We start from the raw sequence: 15621 nt of genomic DNA, 5'->3' as shown, positions 1-15621 counted from the left end.
CCGGTGTTGTGCTCTCGCGTCCTGGCGAGGATTTATCTGGGGCAGAAACAGCTGCAAGGGAACATAAAATCGGAGGAGGTGGTAGCCATAAGGTCCCTGAAACTTGTTTTGCAAATCAGTAAGTTTATCGTTGATCTATACTACCCTCTGTAGTTATCCCATGCCAGTTCCCCATAGATTTCAATTCCCTAAACGTTATCCCTACCTCCATCCTTGTATATCTAATAATCTGCCTCCACAACCCGCTGGGGTAGCAAACTCCAGCGATTCACCAGCATCTACAAATATAAATTTCAACCATCTGTTCTAAATGACCAGTCCCTTGCAACTATGACCCTAGTTCGTACTGTCCTGGTGAAAACATCTGAACCCTGCCTCAAATTACTCAACATGGTTATTCTCTCATTACTGAAGTACAAGGAATACAGTCGTAACTTTCTTGGTCATTCTTACTTTAGGATTATCTTGGTTAATCTATTTTGGACTGCTTTCAATGCTACTATCCTTTTTTTAGGTTAAGGGAAAGATTATGCAATACTGCAGGGGTGGGCTCATCTTGTGCAATTGAAAAATAAAACCTTACCTATTTCTAAATTCCAACCCCTTTCAAATAAATGACTCGGTTTTATTTGCCTTCTTAATGATCTGCCTGCTAATATTTCATGATTCATGCACTTGAATACATATATCCCTCTTCTTCATTCGGAAGTTTCAATGTCAGTCTGCCCTGTGGGTGCAAACACAGGTACCTGTCAGAAAATTCTGAACACAACCGAAATTGCTTGAATTCCTCTGTAGGACAAGGATATCCAAAATATGGAGAAATGGTCAGGATTGAAAACAGGTCGAACAGCATCTCTAGAAATACAGAAGCAGAGTTAAAATGCTGTAACATTAAACAAAACCTAAAACAATACAGCAGAGGAGCAGGCTCCTTGTCCCACCATGTCTGGAGTGACCATGATGCCAATCTAAACTAATCCCATCTACCTACATATGGTGGGTATCCCTCTTTTACCTGCCTGCTCATGTACCTGTCTAAATGCCTCTTAAATTTGCTATCTGTTTCTTCCATATTCCCTGGCAGAGTTTTTCTGACCCCTAAAGCTTGCCTCACAAATTTTCACCTTAAACCTAGTATTTGATATTTCAATCCCATAAAGACTCAGTCTAACCTATCTAATTTTACATACTTCTGTCTGGTCACCCCACAACTTTCACTGTTCCAGAGAAGCTTGTAGTTAATATACTCCATTCCAAACCTCTTCTGCTGCATCCTCCACACCTATCTTTACTGTGACACACAGTACTCCAAATGTGCCATGGTGAAAGTTTTACACATCTGCAACATGGCCTCCCAGCTTTTGTACTCAACGTTCCAAATAATGAAGGCAAGTTTGTCACACACCTTCTTTACCAGTCTGCCCACTTGTGTTCCCACTTTCACGGAGCTTTGGACTTGCAGCTTACGAATTCGGTGTATATCGTTGCTCCTAAGGATCGTTCCATTTACTACATGATGGTCCATGGCCTTCAGTATTGCACGATAAGGCCAGATTTCTGTCTGGTAGCCTCCAACTTAGCATGAACATTGATTTCTCAAAATTCTGGTAATTTCACCCTTCTCTCTTTTTTCCATTCTCTGTTCTATGTTCCCCTCTCACCTCTTTCTCTTCTCAACTACCCATCACCGCCCTCTGATGCCCATCCTCCTTCTATTTTTTCTGTGGTTCACTGCCCTCTCCTTTAAGATTCCTTCCTTCTTCAGTCATTCACTTATTTCACCCTCTTGATTTCATCCATCATCTACCACCTGGTACTCCTTCCCCTCCTCAACCTTCTTATCCTGCCTCTTTCTCCTTCCTTTCCAGCCCTGATGAACATCGACTGTTGATTTCACTCTATAGATGCTGCTTGACCTGCTGAGTCACTCCAGAACTTGTTTCTCATTTCTCATTTCCAGCATCTTCAGAATCTCTTATGCTCATGTTTCACTTACTTTCTTCTTTCACTTGACCTCCAAAAATGCATCACCTCACACTTACCTGAATTAAACTGCAGCTGCCATTTCACTGCCCAGATTTTCAACTGATCCATAGATTGCTGAACTTCTGTCAGAACATTTTAAACAAAGAGATGAGTTCATCTGGGTTTCTATACCTGCAGTTTTGATTTAGTTTAGATTTGCAGGATTTGTGTTGGTACTGATGGACCTCTGCAGTACCTTGAAGTGCCCACTTGTCTTAGTGTCAGGTGCAAAAGGGAGGACAGCTATTATCAGAAGGTGGTTTGTATAGCAGGGGCAGGCTGATTAAAGGACCTTTGCCTTGTGGATGTTAAGTTTGAAACCCAATCTCATCTATTATTTAGTGAACAGGTCTATAAGGACATGGATTTCACCCTTCCAATCTGTGCATTTGCAAGCTTCATCCAGAGGGCCAGCGCCTCCCAGGAGCTTCTGATAGTTCATAACTGAAATATATTTCATCTTGGTAGAGGGTTGGGTCGATCCTTGGCAAGGGAATGATTGAAAAATGCACAGGAGTAGTAATAGCAGACAAGATTGAATGCCTGAGGAAGGAGGGCTGTGGATGGAATGTTAAGTGTGGGAGCGGCAGTATTTGTGAAAGAGCAGAGGGAGGAAGGGAGTGACTGGCATCCATTAACCTCTCCAAAGATTCATTTTCCTCACCATTTGCACAGAGTGGCTCTAGACTAGAGTGTATGATCTGCAGAAGTTGTTGCTCAGACTATTGTGACAGCACTTCTCTAACTTGTGAACTCCACAAGCAAAGATCAGGGGAGTGGGTGCCTGACACCACTATGGACTGCTGTTTCCAATGTGGCTTGGAATTATCTGTATATCACTAGTCCTTCAAAGTTGCTGGGTCTAAGTCCTGGTACTCCCTCTTCAACAACACTATGAAAGTACCTTCATCAGAAGGACTGCTATGTTTTAAGAAGCTCAGCACCACCTTGTCAAAGAAAATTAGAGATGTTCAATAAATGGTGGTCATTCCAGAAATTAATAAAATTCATCTATACTCAACAATAGGAGATTTTGTTTGTGTTCTTGTCAGCTGATGTCAGGAGAGTATCTAATCTACATAGGTGATATTGTTTAGTTGTGTGAAGTGTTTGGTTCATAATCTCTTGTTACACGAGCCTTTTGTCAGAGATCTTTTTTGCCTCTGTATCTTGAAGTGTGATAATGGTTGCAGACAACTCAATTGCAGATGCTGCTGTATTAAATAAACCTTTAGCTTTCTCAGCACATCTCTCATTAGTAGGAAACACATCCTAAATTATATTCTGCATGGCTGGAGACAAGCTGTAGAAATTTGCCTTAAAAAGTAGATGCACTTTGAGTACCCCTCTCTGTGTACCACTTCTCAAGTGCCAGGGATAAGCTCTGAGTCACACATTGATTTAGAAAGCAATTTTAGAAGTGCTATTTTTAACATGCCAAGACTACCATCGATTTCAGAGTCTTGATAGTTAAAATTTGTTTATTAGTAATCTGCTTGTTCCCACGATCCCAAGTTAACAGTAAGATTAATAGAAATCAATATTACAGCTTTGCGCACTTCAGAATATTTATTTTTATATAACCAAATTGTCTGATTCAATGAAATTGATCCAGTGTGTTTGAAAAACTTGATGAATCACAGTTTGAGAGTGATTTTCATTTTAATGGCTGACTGAATCAGAAAGGAATTGTAGCAGGAATAGAAACAAAGCTGTCTGATTTTCCTTCCACTGAAACGAATCCAGTTAATGCTGGGTTAATGGTATAGTTATTGTGATAACTCTGTGAAGTGGCACACAAGCTTCCCCACTTTTCCCCAGTGTGGAATCATGAAAGGACATCCCTCACACAGTCCTGGCTGCACGTTCGTTTCCAGCACACCTGGCAATGATGAGGGAGAGGATGGAACACGGAAATCAACATGTTAAAACCCAATAAATCCTACTCCATGATCAATTACCACAAACCTCACAATTTCACTCTTAGAGACTTAAAGCAATATCACGCAAATACGGACCCTTTGTCCCCATGAGCCTTTGCTGGTCAAGATGCCCACCCAACATCCCAATTTCCTGCATATGGCCCATATTCTTCTAAGCCCCACAGAGGGTTTATGATTGTTTTAGTTCAACTTTAGGATTGTTTTTCTGATACTGAAGTAGATAGTTAACTATGGATGTAAATTTGAGCAGCTCACTGAACACCAGAGAGAACCAGGATACCAGGGTTGATATCCGTGGAGAATTACCCCTTTCGAGTGCTGCCTGGTAAACTCTTGGCTGTAACACTAGATGATCTCAGTGCTGCCCTTGGACAAGCAACTTGTCTTCTGTCGATTCTGTTTTATACTAGTCCATCCAGGATTCTCCGAGAACTTGGGAGCACTCTCCTCTCCCGCCTGCCTCCTCCAGCATAGCAGCTAACCTCTTTAGCATCAAGGAATCTTCAAAAGGCGATGCCTCAGAAAGGTGGCATTCATCATTAAGGGCCTCCATCACCCAAGACATGCCCTCTTCTCATTGTTACCATCAAGCAACTGCAGAAGCCTGAAGACACACACTCTATGCTAAAGGAACAGCTTCTTCCCCATCATCAGATTTCTGAATAACTGCTGTACACTACCTCAGTATGGATTTTCCCTTTCTTTTTGTTCTATGTATTTAATTATATTTACATAAACATGAGAAAGTCTGCAGCTGCACACAAAATGCTGGAGGAACTCAGTAGGTTAGACAGCATCCTTGGAAATGGATAAGCAGTTGACATTCTGGACTGAGACCCTTCTTCAGTACTGGAAAGGAAGGGGGGAAAATGCCAGAGTAAAAAGTTTGATGGAGGGGAAAAAGGATAGTTAGAAGGTGATAGGTGAAGCCAGGTGTGTTGGAGAGATAAATGGTTGGAGAAGAAGGAATCGGATAGGAGAGGACAGTGGACCATCAGAGAAAGGGGAGGAGGAGGGGACCCAGGGGGAGGTGATAGGCAGATGAGAAGAGATAAGAGTGAGTAGAAGAGGAGAGATGGAGGGAATTTTTTTTAACAGGAGGGAGAAATTGATACTCATGCCATCAGGTTAGAGCTTACCCAGATGGAATATGAGGGTGGCCTCAGAGAATGGGAACTGGAATTAAGATGTTTATCCACCAGAAAGTTCTGCTTATGACCTCACCCGCATCTCCCCCATTTCCTGAACATCTGCTCTCACCCTATCTTTCTGCCGCCTTAATAGAAATAGAGTTTCTCATCCTTACCTACCAACTCACCAGCTTCTGCACCCAACACATAATTCTCGGCAACTTCCACCATCTTCAACAGAATCCTACCACCAAACATCTTTACCCCCCGCGTTCCACAGGGATCACTCTCTCCATGATTCCCTTGTCCATTTGTCCCTCCCCACTCCTGGCACTTAACATTTCAAGTGGCCTAAGTGGTACACCTGCCCATTCACCTCCATTCAGTCCTCCCAAGTGAGGCGATACTTTACCTGTGAATCTGCTGGGGTCATCCGGTGTGTCTGGTGCTCCTGATGTGGCCTCCTCTACATTGTTCAGGCCCATCGTAAATTGGGGGACTGCTTCATTGAGCATCCCTGCTCGTTCCTCAAAGTGGAACTTCCCAGTGGCCAAACATTTTATTTCCCATTCCCATTTTCCAATATGTTGGTCCATGGCCTCCACTTGTGCCAAGAAGAAGTCACCCTCAGTGTGGATGAGCGTTATATTCCATCTGGATAACCTCCAACCTGGAGGCATGAATATCGATTACTCCTTCAAGTAAAAAAGTGATTCACTCACTCCCTCCCCTCTTCTTATCTGCCTTATGGTCCCTCCTCCTTCCCTTTCTCCCACTCTCCTCTCCTATCAGGTTCTTTCTGTTCCAGCCCTTTATCTTTCCTACTCATCTGACTTCGCCTTACATCTTCTCACTATCCTCCTCCTCGCCACATCTTTCTATCTTGGAGTCTTGCCTCTTCCTTTCCAATCCTGGGGATGGGTCTCAGCCCAAAGCATCAACTTTTTGTTCATCGCCCCAGCTGCTGCCTGACCTGCTGAGTTCCTGCAGCATTTTTATAATTACATATTGCAATGTACTGCCACTACAAAGCAATGAATTTCACAATGTATGCCAGTGATGCTAAACCCGGTTCTGTTTCTGATCTGGTTCCTGAAGTCGCAGCTGCATGGCTCTGTGCCGGCATGTGAGATCAACAGAACAGTATATGCTGGAAATGACTAAGCACAAAACATTACAGGAATATTTCATGCGATCTTTAAATATGTGATTTTTTTTTTAATAACCGAGTTAGGCTGACACAGAACATTGTTTTAGTGTAATAGCTTTCGGCTGTCATGTTTGTTAGTTACAAGGGTGGTGTTAGCTAGTGAAATACACACCATTTCACAAAGTTCTTAAGAAAATGTTTGCATTGTAAGTGGAATGTAGAGGGAGTTGTGTATAACCCCTGGGATTTTAAAAACTCCCTCAATCTTTATTAGCCATCCTTCTACCTCTTCCATTGTAAATATTGCACAGATATATGTGTAATTACCATCCTTTCTGCTTAACTGCTTTCCCTTGGGTGAGAGTGCTGCTTTGTGGAGAGACCATTTTTCAGTGATCTCTCACAGATAATCAGGAACAAATTTAAGGACAAAAAGATTGGTGTGAAACACCCTTCCCTGTGGTAGCATTTAACAACTGAGCTGTCAGTGCACATGTATCTTAGCAACAGGCATACTTTCTCCTAGGATACTGCTGGTTTGAGAGTGCACTTACATATACTTTAATAGACAGTAGGCAGGTCCTTTGGGGGAGGAATGCATGCTGAGAAATTTAGGTGGATTGAATTTGGAGCAGATATATCGCAAAATTGGCTTCCACTGAAATTGTGGCCAGAAATGCCTTGCCCTGATGTAGTACACAAGGTTTACTGAAAGCCTCAGGGAATTTCATAGCTAAATCCTTTATTACAGCTGCATAGTTCATTCCTATTATAAAGTTTTATAAGGTGCAGTCACTTCGGAGCTGAAGTTAATTCACACGATGATAAATGAAGTCTTTCATGCTAACTCAAGCTTGTCCCCATTACGTTGACGCTTTTTGTTCCACTGCTTGTTTAGTTACAGACAATCCAGCAGGTACTGTAAATAGGCCACCGGACCCAAAAAAACTTCTCAATAGCACTTATGGTCCATTTGAAGCACATCCCTTTTCATCTACATCAATCTGCATCAATAACCAGTCCTCATCTCTTCAAATGTTTATCTCAGCATTGATAGCTCTCCATATTCTCAACACTCTCTGAATGAAGATCTTTTTCTCCCTCTATCTTACTCAGCCATGAAATTCCATTTAAGCCAAATTTTACAGTTAAACTTTTGTAATTTGATTGCTGCATTTTTCTTTCCATATTTTTCGTCTTTCCTTATGGCATAGAAAGTGGCCATTCAGCTCATTGAGTCAATGCCAGTTCAAAGAATAATCCTATTTCAAACCTCTCCCCACCCCCACTACTAATTTCCCTGTAACTTATTCTTCTAGGCAGGCAATAACATGTAAAGTTCTCTCATCATCGGAGCATATGGTGGGGTTTGGCTCGTGCCATGTTTCATCAGAATGCATTTCAGGCATTGGACTATGATGTACGAGTCTGCAAAGGGAGAGAAGAGTGCACAACATAAACCTCATCCTGATGCGAGTGGCTGCATCAAGTTGCTGTTGTATTCATTTTACACCTATGACTGTGAGGCTAAGCACAGCTCCAATGCCATATTTAAGTCACTGACAACACCACTGTCACTGGTTGAGTTAAAGGTGGTGGCGAATCAGCCTATAGGAGGGACTTTGAAAATCTGGCTGAGTGGTGCCACAGCAGAAACCTCTCACTCAATACCAGCAAGGTCAAGAAGATGATTATTGACTTCGGTAGGAAGAAGTCAAAGGTCCATGAACCAGTCCTCGTTCAGGGATCAGGGGTGTAGAAAGTCAGCGGCTTCAAATCCCTCAGTGTTATCATTTCAGAGTTGTATGGAAAGGTAATGAATACGGCCCAGTCCATCACTGGTAAAGCCTCACCATTGAGCACACCTATACAGAGTGATGCTGCAGGAAGACAGCATCTATTATCAAGGCCACCCACAATCCAGGTCATGCTCTCATCACACTGCTGCCATCAGGAAGAAGGTACAGGTGCCTCGGATCAGCACCATCAGCTCCAGGAACAGTTATTACCCCTTGTAACACCCTGGGTCGCCTCAGGCTCGCTCAGCTTGTTCTCGTCTAGGGGGAGCAGCCTTCAGCCCCGCCAAACTGGGTAATCAGCTGGTGTGGATGCTGTGTGATGTCCCCGCCTCGCCCAAAAACAGACAGTACACCATATGCGATTAAATGAGTACAATTTATAAAGGTTACTATAACTAAGTGATTAATAACGATACAGTATATATGAAGAGAAAATTAAAGAAAAGGCGCCAAACTTATCAAAGTCCAAACCACTTCATGCACAGCCGTTGGAGCTCAATTACTGAAGTCTTCTGGCCACCATTCGATCCCCTCCGAACTCCTCGACTCGCAGCTCAGGACCCTCCGAACTCCTCGACTCTCCAAACAGCTCAGGACCCTCCGAGTGGTCAACCAAGCACATCTAGCTTCATCCCCCCCTCCTCGGAGAATCTCCCGGCCTCGGACCCCCCTTTGGTCCTCGCCCAGCTTAGAGCATTGCGTCCTCTCTCTCGACCCCCTCGCGCCGATCTCCCCAAAAGCCCGTCAACAAAAGCTTACAGACTCAGAAGAAAGAACATTAATCCCCATTTGGTTTACAAAGGAATACCATTCTTGTTATCAGTAAATTAGCATTCCTGCTAGTTAACAAAAGAAAACCCTTTCCCAACAGTAACAAAGAAAAAAGAAGAAACCCCCTTTACACTCTCCCCCCACCAAATAAAGGTCATGTCCTCATGACTACTAAATAACTCGCCACCTTTCCTGCCAACAAACACACCATAACCCAAGCACAAACAGTGACATCTCCTCCCCACACAGTAAACCTCACACCCTTTTCCTCAGGCGCTACTTAGGCCAACTATGTGGGAGTTCCCTAAACCTTCTGAGGCCTCCGTACCCCCTCACATAAACCCTTCAGGCTCGGACACAACTGGGGATACCTTGGGCCCACTACCAACTCCTCTCTCAACCTCTCACTCATGCCCCACACTGCACACAGCTAACCCTCCCCGCTACACCTGACTCAATGGGAGAAGGGCCAAAGGTCTCTTCCTCAATCGAGGGAAAGTCAGCAAAAGGCAGCATGTACCACACATCCAGCACATCATCCATCGAATCTGTATTCTTCCTCATTCCTGTGATCAGTAGCTGCTGTTTGATCTTCTCCAAACGGAAACACGTGGCCTGCACTGCTCCCGCAGTCTCTTCAACCTCCTGTTCAGTATTCACTGCACTTCTCTCCAGCTTTTTCTTCCTCATGACTTCTTCCAGATCAACTTTCAGGTTTTGCACTTCATTTGAACTGTCGATGGTCATCTTCAGGTTCCCTTCAAGCTTCCGCTTCTCTCTTCTGAGATTTGTCTGTAATTTCTTCACCTCCGCAAACTCCCCTCTCCGGGTTCTCAGTTTGCTATTCCCCTCAGTCAGACAACTTTCTTCATTTTCTCCAACTTGTAAGTCTTCCGAATGGTTCCAGATCACTTTCTCCAGTCTCTCCGTCTTCATTTCAAACTTGATTCTGTAGAGACAGTCACTCACGAGCTGCAACCTTCGCCAGCCCTGGCACGTGTCCCGAAAACACTTTAACTCGGTAGTTCTCAGCTGCTCCTGCAACAACCTCACTTCATATTCTTCTGAGGCAAATCCATACACCAAGAGATCATCCACATACACCAAAACTCCAAACGCCTCCACATCCTCTATGGTCTTCCACCTGCCCAGCAGGAAGGTTGCAAGGGCTCCAGATATGCCCTGTGGCATCTTTTCGGACCCGAAGACTCCTAGGGAATTTATAACGGCCGTCTTCTCCTTGTCGGCCCCGCTCATCGGGATCTGGCAACATCCACTCCTCAGATCCAGCACCTTAAACCATTTCGCACCACTCAGACAGGCCATCGCCTCTCCGGCCCTCAGGGCCATATTCTGGTCACTGACAGTGCGCCTCTTCAATGCAATATAATCCACACACACGCTGCCTACGTCTTCCACGGCTTCAGGGGCCAGTCGCCGCAACCTCTCTCTCTCCGAGGTGTCTTCAGCAGTCAACTCCGCTCCCTTGTGGTATTTCGCAGCGTCCACTAAGAGGGTCTCACCCTCAGCTACGTCCCCCAGGCCGTACCACCACTGGCTCTTGTTTGAATTCGGAATCAGCCCAATGCTGCTACACACGTCCACACAAGCAGCTCGAAACTCTGGGTGCATTGACAATGCCTCCAAACAACGCTCACCCGCCTCCTCTGGGCAGGCCCCCAAGCACACCAGCAGGATATTGGTTCTCTCTAGAACAGAAACGCTGCCCGTCTCAACAGGGTCCGGACACATCAGCATTAACGATTCCTGAACCTCAGTCTCCTCCACATTTGCCTCCAAGAACTCCATTTTCACTGACCAACAACCGTCGTCTGGATAATCACCGGCACTGGTACCCCGAATCTCCAGTGTCCTCAATGTTGTCAAGGGTAAATGCTTCCAATAACGGTTATGAAACAAACTGTACAGCAACTTCACCAGCGCCCCGTTGCCGAGGATGGCTTTAACTTGACTTCCATCCATCCGTAACAACACCTGTACGCATGGCCCCTCTAAGCCTTCAGGAATAGGTTCTGTTCCTTTCGGGAGTTCCTTGGTACATTGCTGGGAACGTGCTCCCCCAGAGACCCCAAGCCGTTCCCCCACTGGGCCTCCTCTAAGTTTCCTGACACCTCTCGAATCAACGGAACAACTGATCCCCTTGACAGATCCCCTTGGCACCACAAGCAATTTATCTGCCCCCCTAGGCAAAAAGGGATACCCTAAAAACTTCCCACCAATCTCCTGCCACGGATATGATAAGCCCCCCAGCTGCGGCATTTGACTTCCAGTCGAACCACACGCATTTTCCCACACTTTCCCAGAACTGGCAGCGGTCACTTCGAGGTAATTGCGCCCGACGGTTCTAACAAAGTCACCAGCCTGCCTACTCAAACTTTCAACCCGTCCCTGTCGCTCTCCCTCAGCCAAGCACTGCCACTCACCCAATAACTGAGGGGTCCGCTCCGCCCACGCCTCCACCCCTTTAGGGCTGGACGTTATTCCAACAACCGGGCGGAGCCCACCACTGCTGAAACATCCCAACCTGTCACTCCTCACTCTCCAAACAGTACGGACAACCCATGGTCCCACCACCATTTCGTCAGCACTAGTCGGAACTCGAACAACAACCTCCAGGCTAGCAACAGCAGCCACCCCACCCAACACACACGTAGCGATAACCAGCAATCGCACACCCACAAAGGCACACCAGCTCTTCGCCGCAGACACAATTTAAAGAGGGTGATCACACAGCTTCCACAGAAATCAACCCCGGACGAGCACCCCACAATGTAACACCCTGGGTCGCCTCAGGCTCGCTCAGCTCGTTCTCGTCTAGGGGGAGCAGCCTTCAGCCCCGCCAAACTGGGTAATCAGCTGGTGTGGATGCTGTGTGATGTCCCCGCCTCGCCCAAAAACAGACAGTACACCATATGCGATTAAATGAGTACAATTTATAAAGGTTACTATAACTAAGTGATTAATAACGATACAGTATATATGAAGAGAAAATTAAAGAAAAGGCGCCAAACTTATCAAAGTCCAAACCACTTCGTGCACAGCCGTTGGAGCTCAATTACTGAAGTCTTCTGGCCACCATTCGATCCCCTCCGAACTCCTCGACTCGCAGCTCAGGACCCTCCGAACTCCTCGACTCTCCAAACAGCTCAGGACCCTCCGAGTGGTCAACCAAGCACATCTAGCTTCATCCCCCCCTCCTCGGAGAATCTCCCGGCCTCGGACCCCCTTTGGTCCTCGCCCAGCTTAGAGCATTGCATCCTCTCTCTCGACCCCCTCGCGCCGATCTCCCCAAAAGCCCGTCAACAAAAGCTTACAGACTCAGAAGAAAGAACATAAATCCCCATTTGGTTTACAAAGGAATACCATTCTCGTTATCAGTAAATTAGCATTCCTGCTAGTTAACAAAAGAAAACCCTTTCCCAACAGTAACAAAGAAAAAAAAAGAAACCCCCTTTACACCCTCAACCATCAGGGTCTTGAACCAGAGGGGATAACTTCACTTGCCCCATCACTAAACTGTTCCCACAACTTATGGACTCACTTTCAAGGACTTTTCATCTCATGCTTTTGATGTTTATTGTTTAGTCATTATTATTATTTCTCTTTTTCTCTACCATTTTGTATTTGCACACTGATTCTTCGTCCACCTTATTTCATTGCTTATATTGTTTCTTGTGATTACTGTGTTTGCCCGCAAGAAAATGAATCTCAAGGTTGTATATGATGACACATATGTAATTTGATAATAAATTTACTTTGGACCCTGAGTACACAAATACCAGTGCATTCTACCTGTCCCTGCTGTTGCAAAAGATGGTGGAGAAACAGGTTGCGGGGTGGGGGCGTTAGTAGAGGAATACCCCCTGGATTTAGCACACCATTGTTAGTAATGAGGTAGATCCTGTACGGCTGTGCAAATATGCTTCACATTGAGTTGTCCATCACAGGTTGTAGTGAGCCATTCCGGTCATTGACACATTATGATTAGGGTAGGTGGTCCTGTAAAATAGAATGTGAGAGTTTATTTTATGAAATCCAGGCTCTCTTAGCTGATTGTTGGTGAACTAAAGTACATTGGCTTAGTGCTGTAAGGCTGGAGGAGGTTGCTGTGTCTGTATTGGAGACAAGGATTTAGCAGGCAGCGTATTAAAACCTTACATCAGGAGAGTATGATGGACTTTGAAATCATAGCACTCAGCACCACATTGCTGGAAGTTGAAGTTGATGATGTTCTTTTGAACATCCCCCAGAATCTTGTGTCATAAGGGGACAGGAGGCTGGACCCAAGTGCAGGACACAGGCACTGAAGTACTAGGGACAGAACAGGAACAACTAAACGATAGACAAGATGTGGTGTCTGTGGTGTGCGTGAGGGACGTGACGTTCAAGGTGATTCTGGGGTTCCAGGAGAGTCTTGGAGTTCAGGTGAGGCAGGATCTTGGAGTTTACTGGGCAGGCCGCTGAACTCCTAGGCAGAGCCCGGACCTCCCAGGCAGGAACACGGGGGCCTGAGCAGGTCACAGGGCACCTTGGTAGGTTGCAGGGCACAACGCATTGTCAGTGAGGGATAGGAAGGGGCAGAGTCCCCTGCCAAGCAACAGCAGTCCAGCCAGGCTTGCCGAACAGAGGCAAGGGATAGGAAAGGAATTAGGTCCAGGTTGACTGCCAGACTTACTCGAAGAACTCGTCTTTAACGAGGGGAACTCCAAGCCAGAGGAACAGGATAGGCAGGACGACAACCCCCACCCCAGTCCCAGAGCCCCTTATATACACCGCCAGCCGATGGGCATCAGATGCACCTCCTTGAGTCCAAACAAGCCACGATGATCCACAGGTGTGACTACTTGGGCTGAAGGGTGAAAGGAGGGACGGCTACAAGACCCGGAGTCCGGGGTCCGTGGATCGGATCAAGAACCGGAATGTGGGCTCCGGACCAGATCATAACATTTTTTCTCATTCTCCTCTTTATGTTCCTGCATTTCTTAAGAAACTTAGTATCTATCACTGTAACCCTCAAAATTATCTGCACTTCACCAATTCACCCCAAATTAATTTACTGTACAATTAACAACAATGTGGATAATCCACAATTACTATGTGGATTGGTACTAAATTTCTTGCAGCATTGTTCCAGTGAAGAATTTTTGCCTTTAATTGTAGTATGTACTGTAACTGCAATTGATTCTTATTGAGTCACTCATTGTCTGGCCACTTCTAGACCGTGAATATTACCCAGGTTTTGCTGAATGGGAATGCAAACTGCTTTATTATCTGAGGAGCTGTGAATGGAACTGAAGACTAATATTATTAAGTGTCCTTATTTCCTACTTGAAGATAAATAGAAGGCTATTGTTGAACCAGATTAGTGTCTGTCTTCAGGAAATCCATGGCTCTCAATGTCCTTGCCTCCATCAGTCATCAAGTATTCTGCACAAGCTTTGAAGGGTTCAGTGTACCTGGGAAAATTAAGAAGTGTAACACGTTTAGGGAGTTGAATATGTATTACAAATATTATAATATAATTAATCTTAAATTTTAACTCTGTAATAGGTAATGTGAAGTACTAAGTACAACTGAGAACAAGGAATATAAATTGTAGGTATTTGAACTGATACCTTGACCGGTCAAGTACACAGGACACAGCTTTAACTTGTTTTCTACTTCCTGGGTAAATCTCACACAATTCTGTAAGTTTTGCTGTTCAATCTGTATTTAATTATCATTAATAATAGTTATTACAGTATATTTAATAAATCTGTGGAAGTCTACAATCAATATTAATCATTGCTATTTTAAGGAGTGTTCAATCAATAAGAACACCTATTCAAACAACTGGGGCTCTAGGAAGGCAGTATTTCTGCTAACCCTGTGATCTTTAAAATTCATATGGGTTTTGATAGGCTAGATCAGAACATAAGAACATAAAAAATCAGAGCAGGGATAGGCTATCTGGCCTGTCGAGCCTGCTCTGCCATTCAATAAGATCATGGCTGATTTGGCCATGCACTCATCTCCACCTTCCTGCCTTTCCCCCAAAGCCCTTAATTCCCCTACTATGCAAAAATCTATCCAACCTTGTCTTAAATATATTCACTGAGGAGGCCTCCACTGCTTCACTGGGCAGAGAATTACACAGATTCACCCCCTTTGGGAAAAGCAGTTCCTCTTCATCTCTGTCCTAACTCTATTCCCCTGAATCTTGAGGCAATGACCCCTAGTTCTTGTCCCACCTACCACTGGAAACAACTTTCCTGCTTTTATCTTATTTATCCCTTTCATACTTTTATATGCTTCTTCCAGATCTCCTCTCATTCTTCTGAATTCCAGTGAGTACAGTCCCAGGCAACTCAATCTCTCCTCATAGTCTAACCCCCTCATCTCTGAAATCAACCTGGTGAACCTACTCTGCACCATCTCCAAAGCCAGTATATCCTTCCTCAAGTAAGGAGACCAGAACCGTATGCAGTACTCCAAGTGTGACCTCACCAATACCCTGTACAGTTGCAGTATAACTTCCCCACTCTTAAATTCAATCTCTCCAGCAATGAAGGCCAGCATTCTATTTGCCTTCTTGATAGCCTGCTGCACCTGCAAACCAACCTTTTGCACTTCATGCATAGATACAGTGAAGTTTCAAAATCTGTCATTTTAAGGGTAAGATAAATACAAAAAAGAATTCAGGAAAACTATCGTTACCATGGAGTGAGAAGAATGTGAAAGTTGCTACTGCATAGGACAATTGAAAATAAATTTATTTTCTGTAATACATAGAACTAACC

The 15621-nt window shown here is 44.7% G+C and overlaps 1 protein-coding gene across 1 annotated transcript in view; it reads left to right on the top strand.

Moving 5' to 3' along the window:
- Positions 1–40: 40 nt before the first annotated feature.
- Positions 41–15621, top strand: part of pla2g10 (phospholipase A2 group X) — a 50115-nt gene continuing 34534 nt past the window's right edge. Inside the window, exon 1 of the mRNA XM_059979597.1 lies at positions 41–118. The gene's annotated coding sequence lies outside the window, so the exon portion shown is untranslated. The remainder of the gene's footprint in view (positions 119–15621) is intronic.

The sequence above is a fragment of the Hypanus sabinus genome, chromosome 9 (genome assembly GCF_030144855.1).
Source record: "Hypanus sabinus isolate sHypSab1 chromosome 9, sHypSab1.hap1, whole genome shotgun sequence".
NCBI classification, from domain to species: domain Eukaryota; kingdom Metazoa; phylum Chordata; class Chondrichthyes; order Myliobatiformes; family Dasyatidae; genus Hypanus; species Hypanus sabinus.
The sequence above is the reverse complement of the archived record's forward strand: the minus strand, read 5'-3'. Positions and strand labels throughout refer to the sequence as shown.